At 49.4% G+C, this 27,145-nt stretch overlaps 1 protein-coding gene and 1 pseudogene across 5 annotated transcripts in view; one reads left to right on the plus strand and one right to left on the minus strand.

The window, feature by feature from the left end:
• The window catches only part of FOXN3 (forkhead box N3), a 345,077-nt gene that overhangs the window by 103,323 nt on the left and 214,609 nt on the right, over positions 1-27,145 (plus strand). The gene's annotated exons all lie outside the window — the stretch shown is intronic.
• On the minus strand, positions 16,541-17,924 carry LOC119037875 (60S ribosomal protein L13-like; annotated as a pseudogene).

The raw sequence follows: 27,145 nt of genomic DNA on the forward strand, positions 1-27,145 counted from the left end.
TATTGGAGGTTCCCTTAAGGAAGATAAGGAGGAACTTGACTTCTAGCTGCATGACCAGGAGAGGTCACCAAAGTGACCCTCCCCACAGTGGAGGGGTTTGCCCCACAGGGCCAAGGATTCCTGCTTCCTGATCCATTTAGTAGCCCTTCTGGCTTCCAGGCAGCAAGCACTGAGAGCTCTCGAGGTGCAGTCTCTAAGCTCTCTGCTGTGTCAGGAAACGTTCATTAGTGAAAAAACCGGTGTTTATGATTCTTATTTTACTAGACGGAAAGCTGATGGTCTGGAGCAGAGGCCCATGCGGTCAGGGCCTGTCTCTCGCCTTCACTGCAGTAGCCTTGGCCCTGCGCACGCTGGGCCACCAGCTTCCTGAAAGGACAGATGCGGGCCTGGACGCTGCTCAGGTGTCCTTTCACACGGGTCCCAAGCTCTGAGACGCCCTCTCCCCCTCCCTACTTTAGATCCCGCCACCTTCCATGTCTGCCAGGCCACCGCCCACCGGACGCCCACCCTCACTGCGCCAGCCCCCGGGGGTCGGCCTGCCCCCGGCACCCCCTGCAGATGCCATCATGTGGGTTTCCAATCATTCTCTGTGAATCATAGTCAAAGGGCTGTGTTTTGTCAAGGACTTGCCTTTTATTGTTAATCTTTTTTAATGTTTAAGATTTCCTTCATTTATTTTTAGAGAGAGGGAAGGGGAGGGAGAAAGAGAGGGAGAGAAACATCGATGTGTGGGAGAAACATCCATCAGTTGCTTCCTGCACGCGTCCCGGCAGGGGACGAGCCCTCAACCCAGGCATACCCCCTGCCCAGGAGTCGAACCGGCGACCTTTCATTTTACGAGACAGACGATGCCCAACCAATTGAGCCATACTGATCAGGGCTGTTATTTTTAGAAAGGCGTTAAGGCTAATAATATCACTCCCAGCATCAGTTTCTAGTACACTTCCTTCATTCATTCATTAATATATTCATTATTCACTCAAAATGCATTCCTTACGTTTGTGTTGGGGACTTGAGATTCAGGGGCACGGTGACCAGTCAAGGAAAGCTGTTCAGAAGGGGTGCTGGAGTCAGCCGGTAAGAGGGTCTGGAAGTGCCAGGGAGAGGGGAGGATGGAGGCAGCCAGGTTCAGGTAGCGGGTTTAGCGCTGGAGGGGCCAGTGCCGGGCTGGGGGCCGGGGACTCCAGGCCTCTTTGCGGACTCCTCCGCACTTCGCAGAGGCAGGAGCTGAGAGGGTGCCTGTGGTGTACTGGAAACTCTGCTTTTTACTTGCTCTCCGATCCATCCCTTAGCGCAGCCAAGGGTAATGTCTTCTACCAGCCCATCTGACCCGGGAGAGATGCCCAGACGCAGCCCCACAAGGCCGCCCCTCCGGGCAGAGTGTGGAGTGACGGGAAGCCCGTTCACCATCCGCTCCGACACACCAGTGTTTCCCGGCGAAGTGCCTGTGTTTGCATATCATTGACATTTGCTGTACACGAAGAAACTAGGTGTTGGGTGCTATGTCCGTGTTTCCTTCGAGTTTTCTGAAGAGGGAGAGACCCCTGTCAGCTACTGGGTCCGCACAGATGAAGAACAGCACCCGTCCGCCCAAACAGGAGTGTGCCTGTGTGACCGAAGCACTTAGTGTGTAGCTCTGACCTTTCCAACGTGTCGTTGGGGCTGCAGCCTGTTAGACACAGTTTGCAGGGCTCTGCCGTCACGCTCAGGAAAAGGGCTCACCAGGGTGGCCCTGTCTTTTCGAACAAAGAGCAAGAAAAGGAAGCCTCTCCCCCTCCCCCCACTGCCCTATTGAGAAGTAGCTTGGCTTTCCAGAGAAAGGAGAGAAAGTGTGCCGTGGGCTCCCAGGAGGACTCCAGCCCAGATTGGGCAGCCCGGGGTCACCTCCGCCTTCCTTAGCAGGGGGCAGAGTTCACGTCTTCCCCTCCTGCTGTCAGGCTGACTGTCATGAGCCAGATGTCACCCTACGCAGGTGTGTGCCTCACTTGCTCGTCATGCAGTTCCCTTTGCATCATTTGTGTGGCCTCGGTCACAGGTCGTGGAATGCATCCCTGGGTGGGAACTCTGACACTGTCGAGGCCATCACCTTCCCAGTGAAGGGTCCGGGTTCCATGATGCACGGGATGGACCTGAGCAGCCCTCTAGTTCGGGACCTTCCACTTTGCCTTTCGAAGGTGCTCGAGTGTGAAGTGACTTCATTAGCAAAAGCCTCTCCGATCGCTGCTTCCTGGGCAGGGCTCTGTGGCCTGCGGAGTGTGTGTAGCAGCGTAAGGAGGAGCTGGACTGGGCGGCCAGCGCCCCAGGCTCAGCACAGCCCCAGGCTTGGCACCACCCCAGCCACTGCAGGTCCTAGGCCCTAGACTGGGCCATTTCACCTTGTGGGACCTCATTCTCCACACCTGTGAATTAACAGCCACAGACCAGATAATCCTCAGATTTCTTCCCAAATGAATTGCTGTCCTTGGACACAAAGGCTCATGGTTTGTGTACAGATTTTAGTTTACCCTGAGCCCCCAGTCGATTGCCAAGAAACAGCATGCCCTGTTAGGATTTTGGTTTCCCAGGTCTCCCGAGCCTTTACTGATCCGGGTAGCAGCGGTTGTCACTGTCGCCATAAGTGACCACAAGTTTTTAAAAATGGACTTCCCACTTTTTCAGAGGACACATCGTGCACAACTCTTTGCTGAACCCTCTGTACAGAGAGTTTGTGACTCGGAGACCAAAACGCTGAGATTCCCTCCACGTCAGGGCACACCAGCTTAGCCTTCCGAGAGGAGATGGACAGTCTGTGCGAGGTGGAGAATGACTTCTGGCCTGTTCAGAGGGCTCGCCAGTGACATTTGTTTCCTTTTGTCCTTTCCTACTTGGCAAATGTCCTTCGACTCTTGGCTGTGAGTGGGCTGGCGTGGGCGCAGCTAATCTCTGGTTGAGGGCTTCATCTCCTCCAGGGAGTGATCAGCCAGGACTTCTTGCTGCACTTGTTGGCTGGGGCCTGGAGGGGGTCTTGGTGGCTCTGATCACTGAGGCTCAGACGGGGCCGGCCAAGGGGGCTCCACGCTCAAGACAAAAGTAGCCGGCAGACTGTGGAGGCCAAGTGGATAACTTTCTGATAATTATTCGTTCTCAGACATGCCAAGGCTGCACTTGAAACTCGAATTATTCACCAGCATAATAGCCAAGCTCTCAGTTACGTGGTATTTCCCTGCTAAGTACGGAAGGGACAGGGCAATGTCCTGAGAAGTGCATAGGGAGACCCTTTCTGAAAGGGCACCAAAGACGTGGTTGGTGTGCATGGTTGACCTGCCCGCTGAGATTTTGGGGAAGAGAAATGCGCTCATCCCAGGAGGAAAGGAAGTTCCTCCACAGAGAAGCCCAAGGGGCTGTCTCCAAAAATGTACCCTGTTGTGTTTCTGATATAGGAACAGATACAGCTGAGCCTGCAAGGCCCAGAGAGCCAGCCCTGTTCCAAGGCAGAGGGGAAAGATGCAGGTGGTAAGAGACACAGAAAATGACAGACATTTATTTGGGTGGCAGAAGCAGTAGGAGCCACGGCCATCTGTCATCCGATGCCTCACCATGCCACCCCACTTCCTCCAAATCTCCTAGTCACTCTGACATCAAGACATGAGGTCATACAAGACAGATGTCGTGAATGACCTTCCCATTCTCCCAGGACCTCACCTACGTCCAGTTCTTATTTCTCCGAATCTCTCTTGCCCAGGCTTCTCTCTGTTTGCTGTGTCCTGCCTCTTCTAAAAGCTGTTTGGAGGAGTAACAAAGGCCACCAAAGGGGCTTCAGAAAACTTTGGTCCAGATCTAGACTGTGCAACACCTATCTCCCCCTTTGAGTGTTCCCTTCAGGTCTTCATTCGTTTGTTTGTTCGAGCCACCTTTCATTTGACATGCATTTATTGAGCGCTTATTGTATTCAGGGCACGGTAGGCTCTGAAGATCTGGAGGTGAGCAGCACAGAGGAGCTGCGGCCCTCACGGAGCTCACGTGGACTGGCTCAGGTTTATGGCACACACTCTTATACCTAAGAGGCATCACTGTGTATTCTCTGGCTGGATAAATGGTTCCTACCTTCTCTGGGTGACCTACCCAGAGTTAAATATCCAGACTCTTCAACCGGGGAGTGTCCCAACTGGGGGGGGGGAAATAGGTAGCCATAACGGAAACTTCTATTAATAGAGATTCTAGCCCCCAGTTTCAAAAGTGCCGAGGACTTCGCTCACCTTAGTTTGCCCTTAGTTTGGGGTCAAACAGGTGTGATGGACGGTCAGAGTCTTTCACCTTATGTATCGGTCACTCATTCAGACATTCAGTGAGGACCTGTGATGTGTCAGGCACTCTGCTTATGTTCCTATGGAGACATCCATTGCAGCACCAGCTGATTCTTTCCTGCACACCTCAGAGAGGGCTCGAGATGATTGCAGCCGTGACAGAAACGTAGAACCCAGGACAGAGTCTCCATGGAAGGGGTTGCTTCTGGTCGGGTTTCTGCTGATGGGCTGACTGATTTCTGTGATTTTCCGCAATTCAGGAAAAAATAGGACCTTCTGCTTCTGTTTTCCCGTCCCCCACGTAGGTGCTATTACTTCGTTGTTCCCTACTTTTCAGATGAGAAAACCAAAGCTTCCTGTGGTTAATAACTTGCCGAAGGCCATCCAGTTAAGAGTGATGGAGGTAGGATTTGAACCCAGGCCTCTGCCTCCTGATTCTACACTTGCCACACGGGATTTTTGTCAGTGAACAGGCTCAGGTCTCAGGAGGCCAAATTAAGCCTCAACAGTCTGGGCTTAGGCTGAACCCAAACTGCCCGCCGACCTGTTGGTTCTCTGTGACCGATCTGTGGGGCCGCTGCCGCACATGCCTGTTCAGGTACTTCGGGGAGGTTCCCAGGAACCACGGATCAGCTGATAATGTTCTGACAAAAGCCTTTTCGAAGGAGGCAGGAGAAACATGATGTTTGCAGAAGAGCCGTTGTTGTGTTGGTTATTAACTACTAGCTCCCAAAGGGCCACTGGAACCGAACTGACCGTAGGAGACGCCTGGCCTTCGGGGTCAGTGGGAGTCATCAATAACGGCGATACACTGTTAGTTCCTGTTGTCTTTCTTTTCTTTCGGTTTTACTTTGTACCGGTTTTAGGTGTGCTGGTTCCCATTTTCTGAGCGTCTGCAGTGGGCAAGGCCACTGGCGCCAGGTCTGCCCCAAAGCCCAGGGAGGCGGTTCCCATGATTCTGCTTCACAGGAAAGAACCAAAGCCTCAAAAGTTTAAGTGACTTGCCCAGGGACACGCCCCCACTCTGATCGCCTACTCAGACTCTGCTTTTTCCACTACATCATCCGTTTGTAAACGTATTTCCTGACACCTAGTACGTGCCAGCCTTTGTTCCCAGGACTGGGGGTGCCATGGGGAATACGGTAGCGAGGTCTCTGTTTTCTGGAGTTTACACCAGACAATGGTGGGCTGTCAGGGCCTGGGACCCCCACTCAAACCAGGCAAGTGGGAGAACCAGGTCCAGGATGTGATAGGAAGAAGGCCTTGAGTCTGCAGGGTCCAAAGCCTCTTTTGTGGTTAGGATTTCATCAGGCACGTAACGTTAGACATGGGGGGTCCTGTAATGAGGTTTAAGTATTTATCAGTGTTTGTTAAAGGGGAAGATCCGGAGTGGGTATTTTGAGGCCAGGGGGTTTGCAGTTCTGCCTCCCTGGTTTCCTTTGCCACCCACCCAGCACCCATCTCCCACCCAGCCCTTCGTCAGGTGAGGGAGCTGATGGCTGCTAGTCTCAGCAGCACCCCCTCATGTTACTCTGGGGGCTGCGTGGATGGAACAGGTGTGGGACTGTCCTGATCCTCGTGGCAACTCCAGAGCCTCGGCCGCATCCACTCACGGCTGGTGGCAGCTGCCTTCTTTCTCCCTGTATTTTCACAACCCGAACCATCTCTACGGATTTCTAAACCCTCAGTTCTTCAGGTGAGAACCTCAGAAAGGTGCCGTTCTTTTTCCCTGCATCAAAACCCTTTGCTCTCTTTCCAGGGCTCACTCTAGTCTTACACCAACTCTGAGGACACGAGACTCGGAGACTTTTGTCAGTTGGTCCTTTTCCTGCAGTTTCCTGATTTTAGGCCCTGTCTCTGGCCTCCTGTGTTCCAGCAAATGCTGACTGAGCCCCCCTCCCTGGAGAGTGTGGTCAGGGAGGGTCAAGGTCTTCATCTGACAGAAGATCAGAGATGATGCCTTCAAGCCCTGAATGTTACTGAAGAGAAAACTGGGGCAGAGAAAGGAACCTCGCCCATGCTGACCCTCCTGAGTCAAGGTTCTGCATCCCGTCCGCCACACCAGGCGTGTCTTGGGTACGGACTATCTCTAGTGCGAAGGTGTTTGAAAAGCTGGAGTTTCGGGCCATTATTAGAGGGATACTAATGGGATTAAATACAGAGTATTTTCTAGAACATTCAAGAAGCACAGTCCTTGCCCCACCTCCAGGGTATGATTCGGGGCAAGGACAAGGTTGCAGATAGTTAAACAGCGGTTTTTTTTTTTTTTTCCTTTTCTGATTACAAGTCATTGTTTGGTGTCAAAAATTAAAAACATTCAGATCCTAATCAGTTTGGAACGACTGATCATGGAAAGTTTAAAGTCCCCAGTGATCCACCCATCAAAGATTTTCTGTACACGTAGCAACACATCTGACACTATTTTGCAAAAAGTGGACTTGCTGTGTAGTTCTGCAACATGCTTTCCTCTCTGAGCCTCTTTTCCCTCCAGCGCCTCATTCTTCTACCTTTTCTCTTTTAAAAGCTGCCAGTTTCCATTGCATGAATGAACCAGGGTTTAGCTAACTGATCCCTTATTTGATGGACGTGGTGTTCTTTCCAGTTTCCTGCTCCCGTAGCTGATGCCAGAGTGGTGCTTGTGCATGTGCGTGTTTACACAGTTGTGTGTTCCCGGACGGCGAACGCCTGTCAGGCGAACTGCTGGGTCAAAGCCAAGGTGCATTTTAAATATGACGGAAAGTGCTAATTACCCCTCTAAAAATGCTAGGACCCACTAATGTTCTCCTCAACCGTACATGTGCCTATTTCTTTACATCCTCACCCACATGGGTTTTTACTGATCTTTTAAATCTTGGGGCAAAGTGTTTTTAAAGAGACAGCATAATTCTTTGGTACAGTTTAAGTTCATTTTTAAATGTTATTCTCTTCTGTCATGATACAGTTTATTTATTTATTTATTTTAAAAATTGTAGCCCTGGCTGGTGTGGCCCAGTGGGTTCAGTGCCGGCCTGCGATCCAAAGGGTGGCTGGTTTGATTCCCAGTCTAGGGCACATGCCTGGGTTGTGAGTCAGGTCCCCAGTAGGGGGCGCACTACAGGCAACCACACATTGATGTTCTCTCCCTCTCTTTCTCCCTTCCTTCTCCTCTCTAAAATCTCTAAAAATAAAATAAAAGATTTTATTTATTTTTAGAGAGAGGGGAAAGGAGGGAGAAAGAGGGAAAGAAACATCAACGTGCGAGAGAAGCATTGATTGGCTGCCTCTCACACACGGTCCAATCAGGGACTGGGCCCGACGCAGCCCAAGCATGTGCTCTGAGTGGGAATCAAACAGGTGACCCTTAGCCTTGCAGGACGATGGCCAACTCACGGAGCCACCCTGGTCAGGGCAGGGTACAAGAAGTTTAAATGTATGGTGGTTACGTTTTAGATAGGCATTTCAAAGAAGGTTTTCATTTTAGAGTTTTGGAAACCTGAAACTAAAGCCCGGTCCCTTCCCAGCACTTTTTCCAGTGTCTCCTGTCGGAGCTGACTTGTTTTCTGGAGCCTGGCCCACAGGCTGTTAAATGCGGACACATCGGCCTTCTCTGGGCGGCCTAAGGAGAAAGAGCCAATTTCCGAGGCCCCACATTTTAATGGGCACCAGGAAACTTCTTGAAGCTGGCTGATTTTTAAGTTAAGCTCCCCATCAGAACGGCTTCCCCCAGCAGGCTTTAGAGCACACATTTCCGAACCCAGATGGCCTTGCCAGCCTGGACACCTGGCTGAGACAATGAGCTGGCACCTCCTGTGTCCGAATTAGTGCTGCTCCGTGATGGCGCTGACGGTCTCAGCTGTGCTCACTGCCGCCCTCCCCCAGGAGCACCGGGGAGATGGAGATGGGCTTGGCTGGGGAGCCTTTGCCCAGCTCCACTCAGGCACCAACGGAGCCAAGGGCGGATGAACCAGCCTTCCATGGAAGCTCATCATCACGGGATGCTCCCCTTTTTAAATCCAAACTAGGAAGAGGTAAAACCACCTCCTTGGGAAAATTGCGCAGTGGCCTTGTTGTTCTGGGTGTCAGCGCCTGTTATTTCTGCCTTCCTTCCACCCTGCCTCTTAGATCGTACCCTGACAACGCAACTCTACACCTCCAAGGGCATGAGGATGCCTGCTTTTTCTCCAGTCCGTTTTAGGGAGTGGCCCTGATATCTGTCGTTTACACTCTAGTATGAATGCAAGGTACTAGATTTTAGACATTACATAATAGGGTTGAGGAATGAGCTTCCTATAGGGGCTTTTAAGATGTGGCTCCTTCTTATTCTCTGAAATTACTCCAACAAAATAATCCTCTCCTCAGTGCTGAGTAGATGCCATGAGCTGAGATATTCAGACAAAGCAGAGGCAGGATAATAGTGTCCTCCTCTGGAATCTGAACAATTCTGAAAACCACGTAGTTCTTAACCACTCATGTTTGAGTGGCAACTTCCAAAAATATACTTCGTACCTTTTAAAAGCTCCTTTAATTTGAACTGTATGATACACACACAAGCCATTCAGTTTGTTCAAATGGGTGGTAAGTGAACGTACTCAGAGAGAAAGAAGTGAATCAAGAGGGTTAAGGTGGGCGGGCAGGGTGATGAAGACTTCACCGCAGGACTCTCGTCCTCACACTATGGCGAGTTCTCCAGAAGAACAGAGACGTGGCAGCGTCTCATACATCTTGGCCTGTTCTCAGGCTGACGTCTGCATAGTGACATGTTTCTGACAGGTGACATGGAGAACTGAAAACATATCAATGTCAAGGCCAGCCAAGGAAAATCCTGTTAAATTATCACATGGTCCAGGAGTCCCATTTCCAGATTGTTGGCTGAGGGACAGTATGTGTGTGGCCAGTGGTCATTTTTAGGGCTCAGGCTGTGGTTTGAGGAATTTTATTTCCCCACAACCAGGCATGATATCCAGAGCACAATGTTAGCTGGTGCACTTCGCCTTATCTGATTAAAACTGGTCCCCCATCGGATGCCCCCAGGGCTGGTCCAAGGCAGAGGACTGGCCAACTCACCCCATATCTGTATGAACATCGTCAACACCTTGACACCAGCAAGCAAAAGGGAGGGAGCTGATACTCGTGTCTGATTCGGGGTATTTCCCTCAACACTGGCTTTTCTCTCTCCCTGCTCCAGCCTTGCTGGTTAGCTTGAGATTTCTTCTGGCAGAATCCTGAGCTGTTCACTCTGAAAGAGGCCTTAGGATTCATTGGCCTTCCCCACCAACTGCAAAGGGGAAAACTCAGACTCTTGAAACCAGTGGTGGGAAGATGGGGCCTTTGGGCCTGGCAGTGTCTTGTAGATGCCAGGAAAGAAGGCTCACCCTGGGGGCGCTTCCTGGCTTGGTCCATATTCCAGACTCATTTAACAGGCCAGCCAGGAAAGTTATTTCTGTTGGAGGCACAGGGGGTAGAGCTTTAGGAAGATAACATAGAAAATATTAATTTTCTCTGCTGGAAGAAGCAGAGAAAAGGAGCTAGTCTTGCTCCTCTGCTTGCTCCTCGTTATCAGAAAAAGACACTGAAGTCCAGGGTGGTTCCCGGGCTCCTTCGAGGGGACAGAGCTCTGAAGCTGACACATGACTTTCGGTGGGTTGGGTCGGGCTCCAGAGAACTGCTGGAGTTTCCGAAAAGGGTGTCAACCAAGACCTGGAGGAAAGAGGAGGGAAGGGGATCCTTTCAGTGGGGACATGGACTTTGAAGCACCTGGGGGAAGGGGTAAATGGCAGCCGTGGGCCACAGGGGACCTTTAGAGGTCCGTTCCTTGGTGGGTAGGTACTGCGGGGGTAGTTACTGGCAAAGCTCTCAGCCCGCCTGCTCCTCCACGGAGCAGTGATGTTAGGAGCTCAGTAAAATAGTGCGTCCTGCTGAACACGTGTCAGCAAGTCCTGATCTGGAGACATTTCTGTGGAGGCTGGTCTGCCAGGGAGGTCCAAGTGGTCCCTGGCAGCTGTCTTGGCACCGTGGCCCCTTTCCCACCATCCTCTGGCTCAGTAATGGAAGTATGTAGGGGTGTCAGGAGCTGCAGGGTATCTGAGTATCCCTTGGGCCCAGCTCTGGGTCCAGACCAATTGCCTCAAAGGGTAGAAAGTGAGGTGAACAGGGTCATTGGCTCTGCCCCATGCAACAAGCAGACCCTGCTCTCAGGGCAGCACTTCAGTGGCTTAGGAACAAGGGCACATGGTCACTGTGCCTCTGGTGACAAAGGTGCCCTCGTGTTTGGTTCTGCCAAGTCCTCTTGCCGGACCAACCAGTTCCGCACCTGACCCCTATGGTAATCTTACTTTTTGGTCAGACGGGTTTCTGCAGAGGCAGCTTTCCGCTCTCCCCGTGAGCCGCCTGCCCAAGAGGCCGCCTGATGGCAGATTCCCTTTCCGCTGCCGAAGGAAGCAGAAGTCCACGGGCACGATGTCAGCCCCCAGCGGTGACTTGGCTGAGCTGCGCGCCTGTGGGGTGGTGGGTCTGGCAATGCCACCGCTGCAGAGGAGAATGCGTGATGTCCTATAAGTTGGCCTCCTGCCCCCGTCCTCGTGGTAATTCCAAATGTCACCTTGGCATTTTCTTTTCAAATGAATTTGGTCTTCAGTCTTGTCTGTATCACAAGAAAACAGGAACCAGACTTCAGGATTTCTGTGTCCTTTCTCAGTCCTCTGATGGACTTGCTGTGTGATGTGTCGAACTATTAAATTTCTCTCGTGGATAAACGTGAACATGGGCTTTGAGATTTGTATCTGTGGCGAACTGGAGTCCCGTGGTTTATTTTGAGTCAAAGAAAAGCGTTCGGATGTCCATGTTGTTTGAATGTGTATGTGTGTGTTTGCAGGGAAAGGAAATAAGGTGAAAAGTCACTGGTATTAATTGATTGTGAAGAGGTGTATGGATTTTTAAATCTCACGGGTGCTGCAGGAACTAAGGAGATGATACTCCGATGACATCGCCATCAGAAACTGAGGTGTGGGGACCATTTGGGGAGAAGAGCGGTGTTCGATTGTTAAGAAAGCAGAATTCACAACAAAGGAATACAAATGACTTTAGAGGGACACTCTGCCTCTCAGAACACATGGAAGATTTTAACGCTGCAGTTGTTTGTAAAGTTCTTGCGAAACACCTAAGAGAGAGCAGAGGTCACCCCAATTTGAAGATGCAGAAGGAAAAACACAGAAGGTACTCCTGACATAGTAATTCTGTGACAAGGTGGAGTTTGAATCCAGGGCTTCTTTCTCCACACCCCCCCCCCAAGCTTTTATTTATTTATGTTTAGAGAGAGAGGAAGGGAGGGAGAAAGAGAGGGAGAGAAACACTGATGTGCAAGAGAAACATCGACCAGTTGCCGCTCTCCCCTGCCCCGACCTGGGTCCTGACCTGCACCCCAGGCACGTGCCCAGACCTGGAGTGCAACCTGAGGCCTCTCGCTTCGTGGGACGATGCCCAACCCGCCGAACTACACTGGTCAGGGCTGAACCCAGGGTTTCTTACGCAGAGGAGAAAAATAATTTTTCATCATTTGCTCCGTCTAAAAAGGCTTTGGAGAGAAACTAGTGATATTCCTGAGCAGTCAGCTCAGCACTGTGGGAAGAGAGACTGGAGAAGGACAGGGGAGGGGGAGGAGGGCTGGAGAATCAAGGTCATTATCATATTCTATCAGGAGTATCTTTCTTGGTAAACGGCTTGGTGGGTGCAAGCGGGGACAGCACCGGTGGACGTTGGAGCATCTTCCTTGCTGAGATGCTTCTGCTGGTTTCCGAGGGACTGCTGGCTCCGGGAACGGAGGGCTTGGCGCTTTCTGGATCAGCACCCACACAGCTCCTTGACCTAGGGAGAAAAGAAATTAAAACACTCCAGTAGATACATTCATTTGAAATTTATTTTCCCGATTTTATATTAGGGAGAACTGAACTTTTTCTAAGAATCTAACATTAAACACGAGTCTTTAACGTGTGTGTGCAAAAAGGCATTTAGAAACCACTGTGGACATTTGCTTTGAACTGCAGATATTTATAGACAAGTTCAAGCAGAACGGGCTGCGTGCCAGGGACGCAGACTGGGTGTGAGCCACTGTTTACATGGAGAGGTCAGCTTTTCTGTGCTGCACCCTTGGAAATCTAGGGCTCCTGGTGGAGTGCGTATGTTTCCTAGTATAGCACACGTTTATTGGGATAGAAGGGAGTTGATGCTTCTCTTTGCGGCCCCGAGAGGGGCTGCGGGGTAGTTTTCGATAGAGAGGATGTTGCCGGGAGGCTGGTGAAAACTCAGAGACACCATGTGCTGTGTGGGGTTGCCAGACACCCAAAGCACCTCCAGCCCAGCCCCCAGTTCCTCATGCCAGCTCCTGCTGAGGGGTTCAGCAGTTCCCCCAGACCCACATACTTACTCTGTGGAGAAAACCTACGCCTTTCTCTCTCCTGGATCACTGGCGGGGGTATACATTAGAATGACCTTTCTGGAGAGCGGTTTGGTAGCAGGAGGCCGAGGGTCTTCTGTGTGAGTACTCTGACCCAGCGACTGCTCCTGGAAGAGTTCATTATAAGTACACAGAGCTTTGTTCAGCTCGTAAGGCTGTTCATCAGACATCGTGCATATTAGTAGAACACTGGGGACATTGACAGAGTGAGGGGGGCGGAGTCACTGGTTGTGCCACTCACCGCCGCCTCAGCCGTTTACAGAGTGCCTGCTATGTGCCAGGCACACAGTAGGTGTGATATCAAGACTGACATGGTCTCAGCCCCACCGAAGCTCAGATTCTGTTGTAGCGACAGATCTCAGACATTGTGAAGAGGAAAACTGCAGAGAACAAAGTGCATTTGCGGGGTGAGATCTCACTTCTGGTACAGGAGGAGAGGAACCTTGCCGAGACAGTCTGAGTGGTTCACAGAAGTGTAGAAGCTTCTGGAAATGGGGAGATCTACAGGCCTTTTCCCTCTCTTCACTCTTCTCTAGTTTTCCACAGTAGACCATTTTGATTTTCCTAACTTTTTAAAATGTGACTTTGAGGAAGGAGAGAAAATGAAGTGAGTAGAGCTGGGTTCTAGCCCTAACGCTTCCTTGAACTGGTAGGGAGATCCTGAGTGAGTGAGACAACCACCCTGAATCTCCTCCAGACAGCAGGGGAGAGGCCTGTGAGACCTCCAGCCCGGGGTTCGGGAACTCAGCCCGTCTCCTATGCGGACATGGGGGACTTGGCTGTGGGGCTGGCCGGCCACGAGCTCCAGAGAGACAGGACGGCAGCCAGGCGGTGGAAACCCCAACCCCAGACCCTTGATGTCCGGGGCTCTGGTCCTCTGGGGACCTGGGGGAGTACGCCAATGGGGAAAGGAGTTGCTGTGTGCGGCTATGAACATTAAATTAAGGGAGCACTGAGTTGGACGAACTCAGCCCAATGTCACTGCTCTCCGAGAACACAAATGACGGCAGCCCCATCGATGGAGCCTTACCTGGATGCCAGGCACAGTGGAAAGAGGGTTTTGCAGACATTTCCCTAGTTTGGGCTTAACGACACCCCTGAGGTAGGTACTCTGCAACCCCATTTTATAGGTGGAGACCTTGAGCTCAAATGGCAAGTAACCTGAGCTGGTCACCTGGGTAGAGGAGGTTGGGCTTCGAACCTCAGTCCATCTGCTCTGAAGCAACGTTTTAACCTCTGCTCTGCACTTCAAGAAGCGAGCTCTACTGTAACCATAAAAACAGATGTCCAAAGCCAGGGAATGGACGTGTGAGGCTGCAACGATCCATCGCATGGCAGATCTTTGGGAACCTGAGGAATGCGGAGGCCGAGAATGGGCAGCATCTTATTTCTGATGAAACCTGATGCAGAGAAAGTTACTCTTAGCTACCTTTCCTGGTCGGTGTGTGTGTGTGGGGGGGGGGCGTGGTGTTCAAGGATGAAACTGGTGGTGGGGGGGGAGCGAGCACAGCCACGCTCGTGCTCACTGTAATAACCTCATTTCCTGCTTGTGATTTCCAATCAAAGGGCCACTGTTACACCTTATATACTATACCTCCCCAAAGAGTGATAACTTCACCAGGACTTGACTTTCTTTCTTGAAATACTTTCCTCGCTGAGTTCCAGCTTTGCTACTATTCACCAGGTATTAAAAGATTATAAAACTCATAGGAGATACCAGAGACACGCAGGTAGGAAAATTTAAGTTAAAACGAGGACAAGGAATCATTTCTTTTCTCCACCAAATGACTGTTCCAGTGTGACGGGTGCTGATTCCCGTGTTTCCGTTCTGGTTCCTCTGTAGTTCAGTTTCTTCTGATTCATCTCACGTACCATGGCCAGACTGACCTTGCTAAAATACTACTCTCATGATGTCATCTCCTACCTTCCCTAGAATATTCAGTAGTGCCCCATTGCCTAGGATAAAATGTAAACTTGTGGGTTTGGGATTCAGATTCCTTGACTGATGAATTGATTGATGTGTGTGAGAGAGAGAGAGAGAGAGAGAAACATGGATTTGTTCCACTTATTTATGCATTCATTGGTTGATTCTTTTTAAATTTTTATTTATTGATTTTAGAGAGACGATGGCGGGGAAGGAGGGGGAGAGGGGGAGGCGGGAGAGAGAGACTTTTTTTTGTTGTTGTTCTATTTAATTATGCATTCATTGGTTGATTTTTGCATGTGTCCTGACCAGGCATTGAACCTGCAACCTTGGTGTACTGGGATGATGCTCTAACCAGCTGAGCTGCATGGCCAGGGCCAAAATACTTTCTTATTCTGGCCTCAACTCTCTACCTTTCCAGCCATCTTCTAGTATTCCCATGAGTGATCTTTTGCTCAGATGAACTGGTCTAGTGCATGTTCTTTGAATATGTTCTTGACCTTCTTACTCTGAGCATTTCTTTTACTGTTCCTTGTAGTAAAGCACAAATGGAATGTTTTCTTTTCCCTTCCCTTTTTTCTGAAGTCCTACCCTTTCTTTCAAGTACAATTCATAATTTTCCTTTTTTTAAAAACCAATTTTGAATATCCCAGTTTGGAATTCCTTTTCTTTTCTGTTTCTTTCTTTTTTTTTAAAGTATTTTTTGTTGATAATGCTATTACAGTTTTCCGAATTTTTTCCCCTTTATCCCCCGATCCACCCTGCTCTCCCAACCCTCCAGCATTCCTCCCCCTTAGTTCATGTCCATGGGTGGTACTTACAAGTTCTTTGCATCCTCTGTTTTCTATACCATTTTTTATCTCTCCCCATCTATTTTATGCCTACTAATTATGCTTCTTCTTCCCTGTACCTTTTCCCTCTTTTTCCTCCCTTCCCCCTCCCCACTGAAATCCCTCTGTGTGATGTCCATTTGTCTGATTCTGTCCTTGTTCTGATTGTTTGCTTAGTTTTTGTTTTCACTGTTTTTCTTCTCTTTTATGTTCATTTGTTGATGGTTGTGAGTTTGTTGTCATTTTATTGTTCATATTTTTGATTTTCTTTTTCTTAGATAAGTCCCTTTAACATTTCATATAATAAAGGCTTGGTGATGATGAACTCCTTAAACTTGACCTTATCTGACCTTTCCTTATCTGGGAAGTACTTCATCTGCCCTTCCATTTTAAATGAAAGCTTTGCTGAATAGAGTAATCTTGGATGTAGTTCCTTGCCTTTCATGACTTCAAATACTTCTTCCTAGCCCCTTCTTGCCTGTAAGGTTTCTTTAGAGAAATCAGCTGATAATCTTATGGGAACTCCTTTGTAGGTGACTGTCTCCTTAACAATGAGGACAGCACCATCCTGTCTGATGGAGAATTTAAAGCCCTGGTAATCAAAATGCTCACAGAACTGATTGAGCTTGGTCAAAAAATGAAAGAACAAATGAAAGATACCCAAAATGAAGTAAAGCAAAATATTCAGGGAACCAACAGTAACAAGAAGGAAACCAGGATTCAAAGCAATGATTCATAACAAAAAAAAAGAGAAGTAAACATCCAACGGGATCAGGACAAGAAACAAGAATCCAAAAAAATGAAGAGAGGCTGAGGATTCTCTGGGACAACCTGAAAAATTCCAATATCTGAATCATAGGGGTGCCAGAAGAAGAAGAACAGCAACAAGAAATTGAAAGCTTATTTGAACAAATGATGAAGGAAAACTTCCCCAATCTGGCGAAGGAAATAGACTTCCGGGAAGTCCAGGAAGCTCAGTGCGCCCTAAAGAAGGTGGACCCAGGAAGGAACACACCAAGGCACATCATCTTTTTTTTCTTTTCTATTTTTTAAATAACAAGTGGCCAAGAGGACTTTATTTTTTCTCTTCGACATCCTGTTGTGTTGCTCCATTGGCTCTTTTTGCCCAGGTGCCAAAGAGCCAGGCACTGGCACGGGCCACGTGAAGACGGTGAATGCTTTGATGTTCTCCTCCTCTGCGGTGACTCTGGCTTTCTGTTTCGGGTAGATGTTCTGTATGGGCTTGACTGGCCCTGTCAGCTGGGTGGCCAACTTGCATTTCTTCAGCAGAGCCGTCTCCCTGCTTGAGGGCTGCTGGGGGAAAAGGATGAGCTTGGAGCAGAACCTCTTCAGCCTTCAGGGCCTCGGTGGTGGACTTGCTCCGCCCCCTCGGATCTGATAGAGTAGGCAGTTAGGCCAGGTACAGCATGTCACTGGGGCAGAAAGCCCTGGGTGCCTAGCAATGGGCAAAACTATAGAAAACAACAATTATAGGCTAGGACCTCACCCCCAGGGTGACCTTTCTTCCCATAACATTCTTTAGTCATGGGGTTTAGATCCCCTTAGAGGAGGAACAAGGGGCCTGAGAACAGCCTCGTTCTATTCCCCTACCAGCCCTTGTACAGTCACTCCTTAAGCATTAGGCCCTCAGGACAAAGAGGGTCTGATCCGTCTCAGATAATCTCAGGAACAAAGCCTGGGGTCCGCTGACCACAGAGGCAGAGTTTTTGTCAAACTGGAGATAATATCCAGCTCTCAGTCCTGTTTCAGCTCCAGGCTCAGGAAGGCAGCAAAACTAGGAGAAGTGGTGCCACAGCTGCCCCCAGGACCAGATGCACCGATTAATGGCGCTCCCCTGCAGTGGAGACCATGGCCCTGAAAGGACACCCTTGGGAAGTTAATGAATATTCTGTTGAGATCTTCCCCCAGACCTCCCTTAAAATCTCCACCCTGAGAAAACAAATAAAAACGCTTAAGCCGAGGGGCCCGGTGTGCTCTCTGTCTCTCTGAGCATGCCCGTGTCTTTCCCCTCCTCTTTCCTGAGGCATGCATCCCTTCCTTCCTTTCTTCTAACCTCCAAGGGCCCTTCTTTTGCCTCAGTAACTTGTTCCTGAATCCAGCTGGCTCACTTCTTCTGCCTCTGTGACCTTCTTTCTATAAGGGCTAAATAAACCTCTTTTACTAGAGTTCTGGGCTCTGAATTCTTTCTTAACCAAACTCAAGGACAAAGGTCTAACATGTCTGCCACCAGATCCACCCAGACCAGTCACCTGAGCCACCTCTTTATGAGTGCCAGCCACTCTTACAGATGCAGGGCATGTGGCGATGTGGCACTAGGGCCCGCCAGGCCTTGTGTCAGTGTGTCCTCTGTGCTGGCCAGTTAAACCATGTGGCAATGCGCACTGCCAGTCCTTGTGGACATGGGGCTTTAAGGTCATGCCATTTGACCTGGGCACCATGGCTGCTGCCCACAGGCCTTCTCTGAAGGACAACAGCCACCGGAAAAGGGCAGTGTGGGATTATCCTTATCATATACTGTCGTCTGTTGCAATCCCATGTCACGCGGGGCTGTGACTAGATCAGTGCATTGATTACCACAGGGGCTTGATAAACACCTGGTGAAAACAGCATTTCCTGTGCAGCTGGCTTAAAAAGGAGCACTTCCTGTCCCAGCCCTAAAGTCCTGCTCTACCAAAGAGAAGACCTCTTCCTCTTCAGAAAGCAAATAGCCAATTCTTCCTGTCTTGTGTTCAAGATGCATACGTTGGCGTATTAGCCAGTTATTTGTCATGCATTTGCCACCCATGACTAATCCTATTTTATGAATGAAATGGAAGCAGAGAGGTGACAATACTGGCCTGACCTCACAGAGCTGAGCCCTCGGTAGAAACAGCACTTGAACCCATTTTCTTCTGCTAACTTATTAGGTGACTGTTCCTTTTAAATCATGAGTCATAGGCCACCAGGAACTTCTGTAAACACGCTGGTGCCTTTTCTTATCCTCTCTTCTTTTCTCTGAAGGGCCAGCTAGTAATTATTTTAAGCTTTGCAGGCTGTGATGGTTTCTTTGCAACCACCCATCTCTGCCCCTATAGTGGGAAAGCAGCCCAGGGCAATTTATAAACTAATGGGTGTGTCTGTGTTACAATAAAACTTTATTTACAAACACAGGCAGCAGCACTGACCTGTTTTGGGCTCAGATGGTTGGGCATTGTCCCACAAAGTAAAGGGTTGCTGATTCAATTCCTGGTAAGGGCACAGGCCTAGGTTGCAGGTTTGGTCCCAGGTTGGGATGTGTGCGAGAGACAGCGGATCAATGTTTCTTTCCCTCTCTTTCTGCCTCCCTGTCTTCCTTTCTCTCAAACAAACAAACAAACGAACAACAGGCAGTGGGCTGGATTTGGTCTGCAGGTTGTAGTTTACTGACACCCCTACATTATCAGGTTTCTTTCTCTCTGTTCCTGTTGCTGGGTTGGCAAGGGAAGTTAGCCGTAGGAATTCTGAGTTTCACACCTGAGCAGACTCTGCAGTCGGGTATAGACTAATATGTAAATTCTGTCCCTGTCTGGGAAGACCGGCTGTTGGGGGTGAAATTGGGAAATTCAAGCAACAGCCCGCACACTCGACTAGCAGTAGAGAGCAGTCACTCCGTGGGCGAGGGCACTGGACTCACAGGAGGCCGTGGAGGGTTCAGGAGGGAGCCAGCCCGGGGTCTTCTCTGCTGTTGAGGGGCAGAGTTGCATCGTCACCCGCAGCATTAGAATGTTCCATCGTGGCGGCCAAAGCCTATGCCTCCAATCTGCAGGCCGTCCCATTTCTGCATTGGAATGTGGATCCCAGGAAAAATCAGGATTATGACCAATGCATTACCACGAGTCCACAGCACTGAGCAGTTTTAATCGGCAGCGGAGGGCGGGCGGGGAGCGATGGGGTTCCCCTGCACAGAGGTGCCTGCTGGGTGAGTGTCACAAGAGATGGCCGATACCTGTCCCCCAAGGGGAACAGGTAGGTTTGAAAACAAAAACGTCTTAAAAGCTAATTGTCTGTGTGTTCAATCCTCAGCCCCACCAGGAATGTGCACATTCTGTAAGGCCGGTCTCCTACAAAGGGGCTGGAATTTGAGGGCCCGGTCACTAGGAGTGGGCAAGTTTATTCCCCTTTTCCCTGTGCTGAGAGCCAGAGCTATTTGCCCTTTCAACAGAGATGCAGCTCCAGATTGGGATTTGGGAGAAGTTTTCAAGTATTGTTCAAGGGTTCTGGAAAATATCGGGAAATCCTAGTTCATTCCAGGAAAGAATTTCAGTTGTTTCTTGATAGTTGAAACTGCCACAGATGGACACAGGTTCTTGGTGATCACAAGCAAAGAATTGAACCGAACACACAGTTTATAGCAGAAAGAGAGAGAGAGCAGATATTATTAAGCAATAGTTCACTCCACAGAACATGGGAGCAGGCCAACTCCGAGCAGAGACTGACCTCAGGGGCTGGAGAGATTCTGTTCTTATAGGGTGTATATATCCTGGCTAGTTTTGGCGGGTTTTTATTGCGCATGTACAAGGAGTTACATTACTTCAAAGCTACTGTGCCTCTGGTCTCTCATGATGTTCCTTGATTGGCCACTGGGGAAGGGCATCTCGCAATGTTAATTTATTAGAATGCTATTATAATGAAGCAGGGGTTATGAGGCACCTTCTGCCCAAGTGCGTTCATGATTTGCCATGATTCAGCGCTATTCCAGAAAGCGGGAAAACCGGTTTTAGATCAGGGTCAATGTCCTCTATTGCTGTCCTTTATCTTAGCCCTGGGGTACCTCTGGAGTTTCCCCCTTCCTGCCTCACAACTACTGTAGAAAGAAAGAAAAGAAGAGCTTTAATCATTCTCCTTAGGAGAAAACAGACCAGTTTTAGGCAAAATTAATGTAAATAATGAGCAAATAATTCCTTCAGTTGACTCTCAACTCTCATTCCATTATGCATCTCTTAGTATGTTATATAATAATAGCAAATATTGACTCTGAGCCACGCATCCCAGTGGGCATTTTATACACATTAATTTATTTAACCCTCCTGGCAGCCCTATGAAGCGGGTAGTATTCCCTTCCCATTTCACAAGTGAGGACAGTGAGGCACCAGCAGGCCAGGTGACGGCCTGTGTCCTCACAGCGTGACCAGGGCCGCACACAGCCTGTGCAGGTAACCCTCCTGCCGCCCAGCCTCTCGTCTTCTAAGTGGACATTGTAGCAGTCGAAAGTATAAGTGTATTCTTTCTATTGTACTTTATAGCAGACTGATCCGTCCCTCATTCAACCTCTTATTTGGCCATGGTTTCTAACACTTGCCATGTGCTGAGCAGGACTCTGCTGTTGAGCTTGTTCAGAAGGTAGGGGTGTCCCAGTGGGCCTTCCTGGTCCACAGGAGTGTTGGGGGAGGTGGAGAACTTCCCCGTGTGATGTCACTTTCATCTCAGAGTAGCAGACTCGTTTCCCAAGGCTACCCCTGTTCACTAACCTCACAGGATGGCGTAGCAGGTCAAAAAGCCCCTGTATTAATTTACGGTGAGAAATATTACTGCCTGGAAGTGGGTTGGTGAGCTTGGGAATGGGGAAGGGAAGGCAAGATGACGTGAATGTTGAGTGCCATTGGAAAAGTCAACTGCTCAGGGCCCCTGTGTAACCCATGTCGTTGTTGCTGAGACCCCAACCTCAAGGCCAAGGTCAATGCTGCCAGGGTGCTGGGTGGGGCTTGGAAGAGGGGCTTCGTGGAATTTGTAGGAGACTCCAGCAACCTGACCCCCACCCATTTCCACCCCACCCCTGCTTCAAGGGGATGCTTTAGTTCTTTACATGTGTTAATGAAGTCTACTCTTTAGGGTGGGTAGGACTGGGCAGTTTCTCTTTTTTTCTCTCTGGGACTTTGCATATCTATACCCCAGTGTAGAAGGGGGCCTTTTCTGTTTTAAAGGGTGGCTCTCTTAGCAGAGCTGAGACTTCAAGGGTGACTCAGGGTGACTTGGAGCATTGGTAATTACCAGTGGCACTGTTTTCATGGCCAAGTCCAAGGCCTTTCCTTGCACTGGTGGCTCACTGCTCCAAGAAGGTAAGTCACAGATCCTTGCAGTTGCATCATTGATAACAGAAAATGAGAGGTACCAGAAAACAGTAGGCCCAGCCCTGTGTGCAGGGAGGCCGGATGGAAGAGGGTTCAGGGAGCCTGGAGGAGGGCCCCAGAGGAGGCACCCAGTTCATCAGACACAAAATTGAGTCTGCAGGGAGTTCTCCCCAGAGCACTCAGCCATTAAGTGGACGACGACACAGTTGATCTGAATCGAGAGGAGAGGGATGGCCCGAGGCTGGGGCCCAATGTCTTGGGGTGGGGGTGGGTCGGGGAGGAAAAGAAGCTGTGCTCTCCTGCCAAATTCAGGGCTTTCTTTTCTGCTGCCAGACCGGTCCCTGTCCTCTCTGCCTGCATTCTCCCTAAAGCAGTCAATGCCCAGCCCTCACCAACACTTGGACATGTGCACCCAAAAGGTGAGCTGCAGCAGAGTCCGTCGCTGCCCAGAGACAGAGCTGAAGCCTCAGCTCAGCGGTGAGCTGAGACAGGGCTCTCCCTGCTCTGTGGGCTTGAGATGCCCCTTCTTCCCTGGAGCCCTCCCTGGAAGCTGCTGCAGCAGCAGCCAGAGACCAGAAAGGCACACCTGGAGAAGGGGGGCCTTCCCTTTTCTCTCCTTGTGTGGTGGGCGAGCCCAGAAGCTGGGCTGGTAAGGCAGGAGGGGGCCCTGGCCAGGAGCCCTTTGGATCAAGCTGCTGACCTTAGTTAGAGCGCAGGCCGCATCAGGGTGCCTGAGGCCCAGGTCCCTCCCTCATCTGTCCAATGGGGACAGTAGCACCCGCCTCAGATAACTAACTGCTGGCAGACAGTCCGTGAAGAGCTATGAGTCTGGCGTGCTGTGGGCACACAGAAGGTGGAGGCCGGCTTTGCATGGCCCGAAGCCTATTTAGTCTGGGGGTGAGGGTCTTAAGAAAGGAATGTAAAATCGCAAATAATACAATTAGGTGTAACAGTAAAGCATTCATGTCGAATGATGAAAGAGAACACAGAGGATAGAGCATTAAAAAGCTGGCATCCCAAACACCCCAAAATACAAAAGAAGTAAATAAATACATAACCTAGTATTTTCAGTCAGCGGTGTCATGTGTGTCTGCATTACTTTTTTCCCCGACGTTCTTTGTGCTGTGTACCCTCTGCCCATTTCATGTGACAGTGACTGTGGGTGTCATTTCCTCTTGAGAGAATAGCAAGATAACTCACTCATTCTTCTAATATGCTTAATTAGGATTTGTTTTGTATTTTTTCATAGTTTAGTCAAAAAAGTGTTTTAGCTGCTCAACTGTCTATTGATAATGCCATGTCAATTTTTAGGACTGTCAAATTTGGGGCTGTGTGCTATAAAGGTTTGGGGCATTTTAAGGGTTTTTTTGTGTGTGTGTGCAGTGACTAATCTTAGATGCTGAAGACGCTCATTGAACATACTTTGGGGTCCTTCCCAGGGCTGTGGGCGGGGTCTGTGTGAGTGATGGGCGCCGAGGTTCAGTATGTCATGCTGAATTCTTCCATGAGTATTCACCAAATGTTAACTAGGTCCTATTTCATTGTATTTATTGACACTTGTCTTTTTAGTTTGATAATTTTAGACTTACTAAAGAAAAGATTCGCATTGACACTAAATACAGTCTTGCATTAGTTAAATTTGTTTGAGTCATTCATTCCAAATCATTTGCTAACTATCTCCGTTGATCAACTTCTCCCTCCCATTGATCTTCGGGAGCATTTGGTGACACAAAGCAGGTAAAATACAGCTCAGTGTCTTCATGTGACAACTGCTGTTAAAAAGCAACATTCGGTTGAGTACAATTGAAGGTGTAATTGGCTTTTTGAAACAACTCACCAGCTGGGCAGCAATCCATGTGGCACAAGAAGGGAGCTGCTGGAAGTTACACACAGTGGAAGGTGCTTACAGGCAGAAACTTACTGTCAAAAGAAGAGAAAGGATCATTCAAGGCCAGGCCAGGGGCTTATCGCACAGATCTGGACAATCCAGACCTGTTTGTCACATGCCTGGGAGGGGCTGACTTTCCTTTCAGCCTTGGTTTGCTCTCCTGGGGGCAAGGGACTCCACCCTGTTCTTTCTTTCTGTCTTCACCTTTATCTCAGGACAGTCTGGGGCTTAGGCACTTGGGGAGGTAAAGCTGAGACATGTCTGTTTGGGAGGTCAGAACAGGCCCAGCTGCTGGTCACACTCAGACTTGAGTGTGAGCCCTGATCTCTCCCCCTGCCCCAGTGAATCAGAGCCCCGTGTTCTCTACAGCGAATCTTCACCCGATGGTAACACTCTACCAACACGGCCACGTTCACACATTAAGCCTTACTTTTAAAGTTCTCAGTGACCCTTAATTTTATATTTTGCACCCAGATCTTTTGATTCTTATCAAGTTCAGCCACTAAATTTGTCAAAGTATGGTTTTCTGTTTCGTACTATTAAAGACTACGATGGCAGAAACATCCCTGGATAGGGATGGCGCATGACCAAGAAGCTGGATCCTCCTGTAACTACAGGTCATCTGTTGGCATGCTTTGGGCTGCAAGTGACGGAAAAGCCGATTCAGCGTCTAAACAGAAGAAGTGTGTTGGCCGGAGCATGGAGTCCTAGCTGGACCTTCAGCCCCAGTCCAAAGCCCCTGGAGCTGATGATGGGGTCAGCTCCACCCAAACCACAAGGCTGAGAAATTTGGGTGCTGTTGGGAAGGGAGAGGAGAAGAGTAGACACCAGACAGGAAACTCCCAATGTGCATTCTGACATGTCGGCCTAGCTGGTTGCCCCATTCAGTGAGGGGCTCGTCCGACACCCTTAGTAAAGTCTTTCCCAGGAGGAACCTTTAAGGTTTTCTTTTCTTTTTATATTCCTTGGCTTTTGTAATAAGAAGAAATAATCCTTTGCTGGCTAGTGCTGGAAAGCTAACAATGTAATTAGTAAACAAATAGCTCTGTTTAGATCCAATGGCAAGTCAGGGCAGTCAGGCATTAGCACCTCTCTTGCTTCCCGTGAGTTGTAGATTCTGATCTGGAAAAACGCAGTGGAAGATGTGAGGGAGCAGCCATAGGCAAAGGCGTAGAAAACCTGCTCAGACTTGGTAAGCGTGTCTTCTGTGCGGCACATGTCACTTGGCTCTTGGTTCCCAAAGACCGGGAAGGTCTGAGCAGCTTGTTTTCCTTACAATAACCACTCGAGGTTTGCCGTGGGGCTGGTGGCACGAAGGGGCCAAGAGAGCTTTGATTTGGTTTCAGAGGGAGCCGGTGTTGGCAGAAGCCGGAGAGTGACTCCGAAAGGCAGTGGAATCACATCCCTCTGGATGGCTGAGGGTTTCTGGGGACGGAAACCACAGACCTCAGCCTTCTCCTGCGTACACTTTCTACAGAGCCTTTGGCTAGTCTGGAGGCGAGATTCCAGTAGCGGCCCGAGGAAATCTTTCAAGAAAGTGTCTGGGGGCGGGTCACAAGCAAACCAGCTCCTCGGCGTGGTACTAAAATCTGTTTGGCGGCGCCGTGGGTACCAGAGGGGCAGTGGCTGTGGGAGCATGTGTCCTCTCCATGCCCAGGGCAAGAGGACCCGTGGGGCATCGGGCTGCCTTAGTGGGGGAGTTTCCCCTTCCTGTGCAGGTTATATGGGAAAAAGTTAATCCAATCAGCAGTATAGTTGGTATATTTTCTCAGTGGCTGGCTAATTTCGTAACATATGTATAGGATTGACAAAGGTGGATCTGGGCCTTGACCTGATTCTCTGTAATTAAAGCTTTTGGAAGAAAGTTCTAGGGTGGAAGTCGATGGCGTTTCTAAACTGGCAGACAGCCACCTAACTTTGTGGGCAAAGTGCAGAAGAAACTGGTTTCTAGTCAAATGTTTGAACTTTGGAAGCATTAACTTGAAGTGAAACCATCAGATCTTTATCCCAGTGGCCGGAGGATGCTGTGAGCAGGTTCCTTTCTTGGCCCGGGGCGAGTGGGATGAGCGCTGGAGGAAGGGGGGTTGTTTCGTGGGCCCCCTCCCAGCTGCAGGTACCTCCTGAGGGTCTGTCCAGGCGGAGATGTGGACACACGCAGAGTTGCAGACCTGGCCTCTGGAGTTGTCCACTGTCATGTGTGGGTTTTTTTCCCCTTCCAGAGTCTTTTGTGTTTTATGATTCAGAAAGGAGCAGAGTGGTATTCGGGTGTTTTGTACATGTGTCTGTCCATTCAGTGAGTGGTGTCCCTTTCTGAGAGAGCACCCAGAGTAGTAGAAAGGGTGTCCATGGATATTGGCCCCTTTGAAAAAATGCTATGTAAAAAACGAAACCAAACCCCCAAAACTGTAACAAAGAAGCCCGAGAGGTAGATTGTAAGCAGCAAGTTCCATTCCGTGACCTTGGCAATGAGATCTTGAATCGCATGCATAGAGAGGAGAGCGCAGTGGTTAAGAGGGTGGCCTCTTCAGGACAAAAAGATGGGGGTATCTCAGCTTTTCATTTCACCCCTACAAGCACCAATTGTTGACCCCAGCCAACAACTTAATTTCTTTAAGCTTCAGTATCCTCACCTGTACGGGAGGATGACAGCCCCTGTGTGGTGGAAGGGGAAATAAATAATGCAAGTCAAGCTCTTGGCGTGGTGCCCGGCCTGTAGGAAGCATCGGAGAGCTCCTGTTCTGTGTGTTTTGTCATCTCTGGGGTGAAGTAAATCGGGGACTCAGTGATCACTGTTCTGGCTGCACCTCTTCAGGCCAAATTGACATTATGTGTGACCATCTGAAGAAAATTAGAAGGAAGATGATATTAGGACCATCTCTGGTCAAGCCAGGTCTCCCTCCCGTGGAGGGAGAGGTGACCCCTGCCTGTCAGGCCCGTTCCCCGAAAGAACCCACCTGTGGTTTCAAAGTAGCATTTTGTCCACGCCTGCCACAGAGGGGTGACAGAAATCCAGTTGGAGGAGAGGTGCAGAGCAGCTGGGACTTAAATGGCATGTCGTTTTAGACTTTTCCATTTCTTTGGCATTGGGTTTGTACATGTTGATTGATTAAAAAAAAGAAGGAGCAACTGCAAGAACTCTTGCACAGAGGAAGGAAAGAATGGCTTTTTACTGGATACAGAAACGTGTATAAAAAACATGCTAAACAGGTGAAGACCAACCCGATTGCTGTAGGTAGGAGGCCAGGTACTTGGCTGTAAATATTGCAGGATTCCTCATTCTCTGCTTCAAAGAGACATTGCCTTGCATTTCAGACAACAGAAATGGCTGGACAAGCCTTTCGTTTGTGGTAAGAAACTGAAAACAGCGTGAAGATTTTCCTTAAGTAGAGTCAGAGCTAGGCCCAGTCTCCTTTTGAAGTCAAAGCCCTGACCTTCACTTGCCTTTTAGAGTTTCTTTCTCACATGTTAGGCAAGATTCTCCGGCCCCAAAGCCATTCGTTTTTTACCCCCCCTGTAATCGTGAAGTGTGTGCAGGGCACAAGTCAGCTTCAGACCTTTCTGCTTTCACTTTTGGTTACTCAGAACCTTCATCCGGCTTTTGAATATGTGTGTTCTGTGGCTCCTTTTCAAAGTATTCAAAGCAGTTTAAAAATACACAATGTTCAGCGATCTGACCAAGAACTAA

Source organism: Artibeus jamaicensis, unplaced genomic scaffold, assembly GCF_021234435.1.
Source record: "Artibeus jamaicensis isolate MK-2021 breed Jamaican fruit bat unplaced genomic scaffold, CSHL_Jam_final contig_444, whole genome shotgun sequence".
Taxonomy (NCBI): domain Eukaryota; kingdom Metazoa; phylum Chordata; class Mammalia; order Chiroptera; family Phyllostomidae; genus Artibeus; species Artibeus jamaicensis.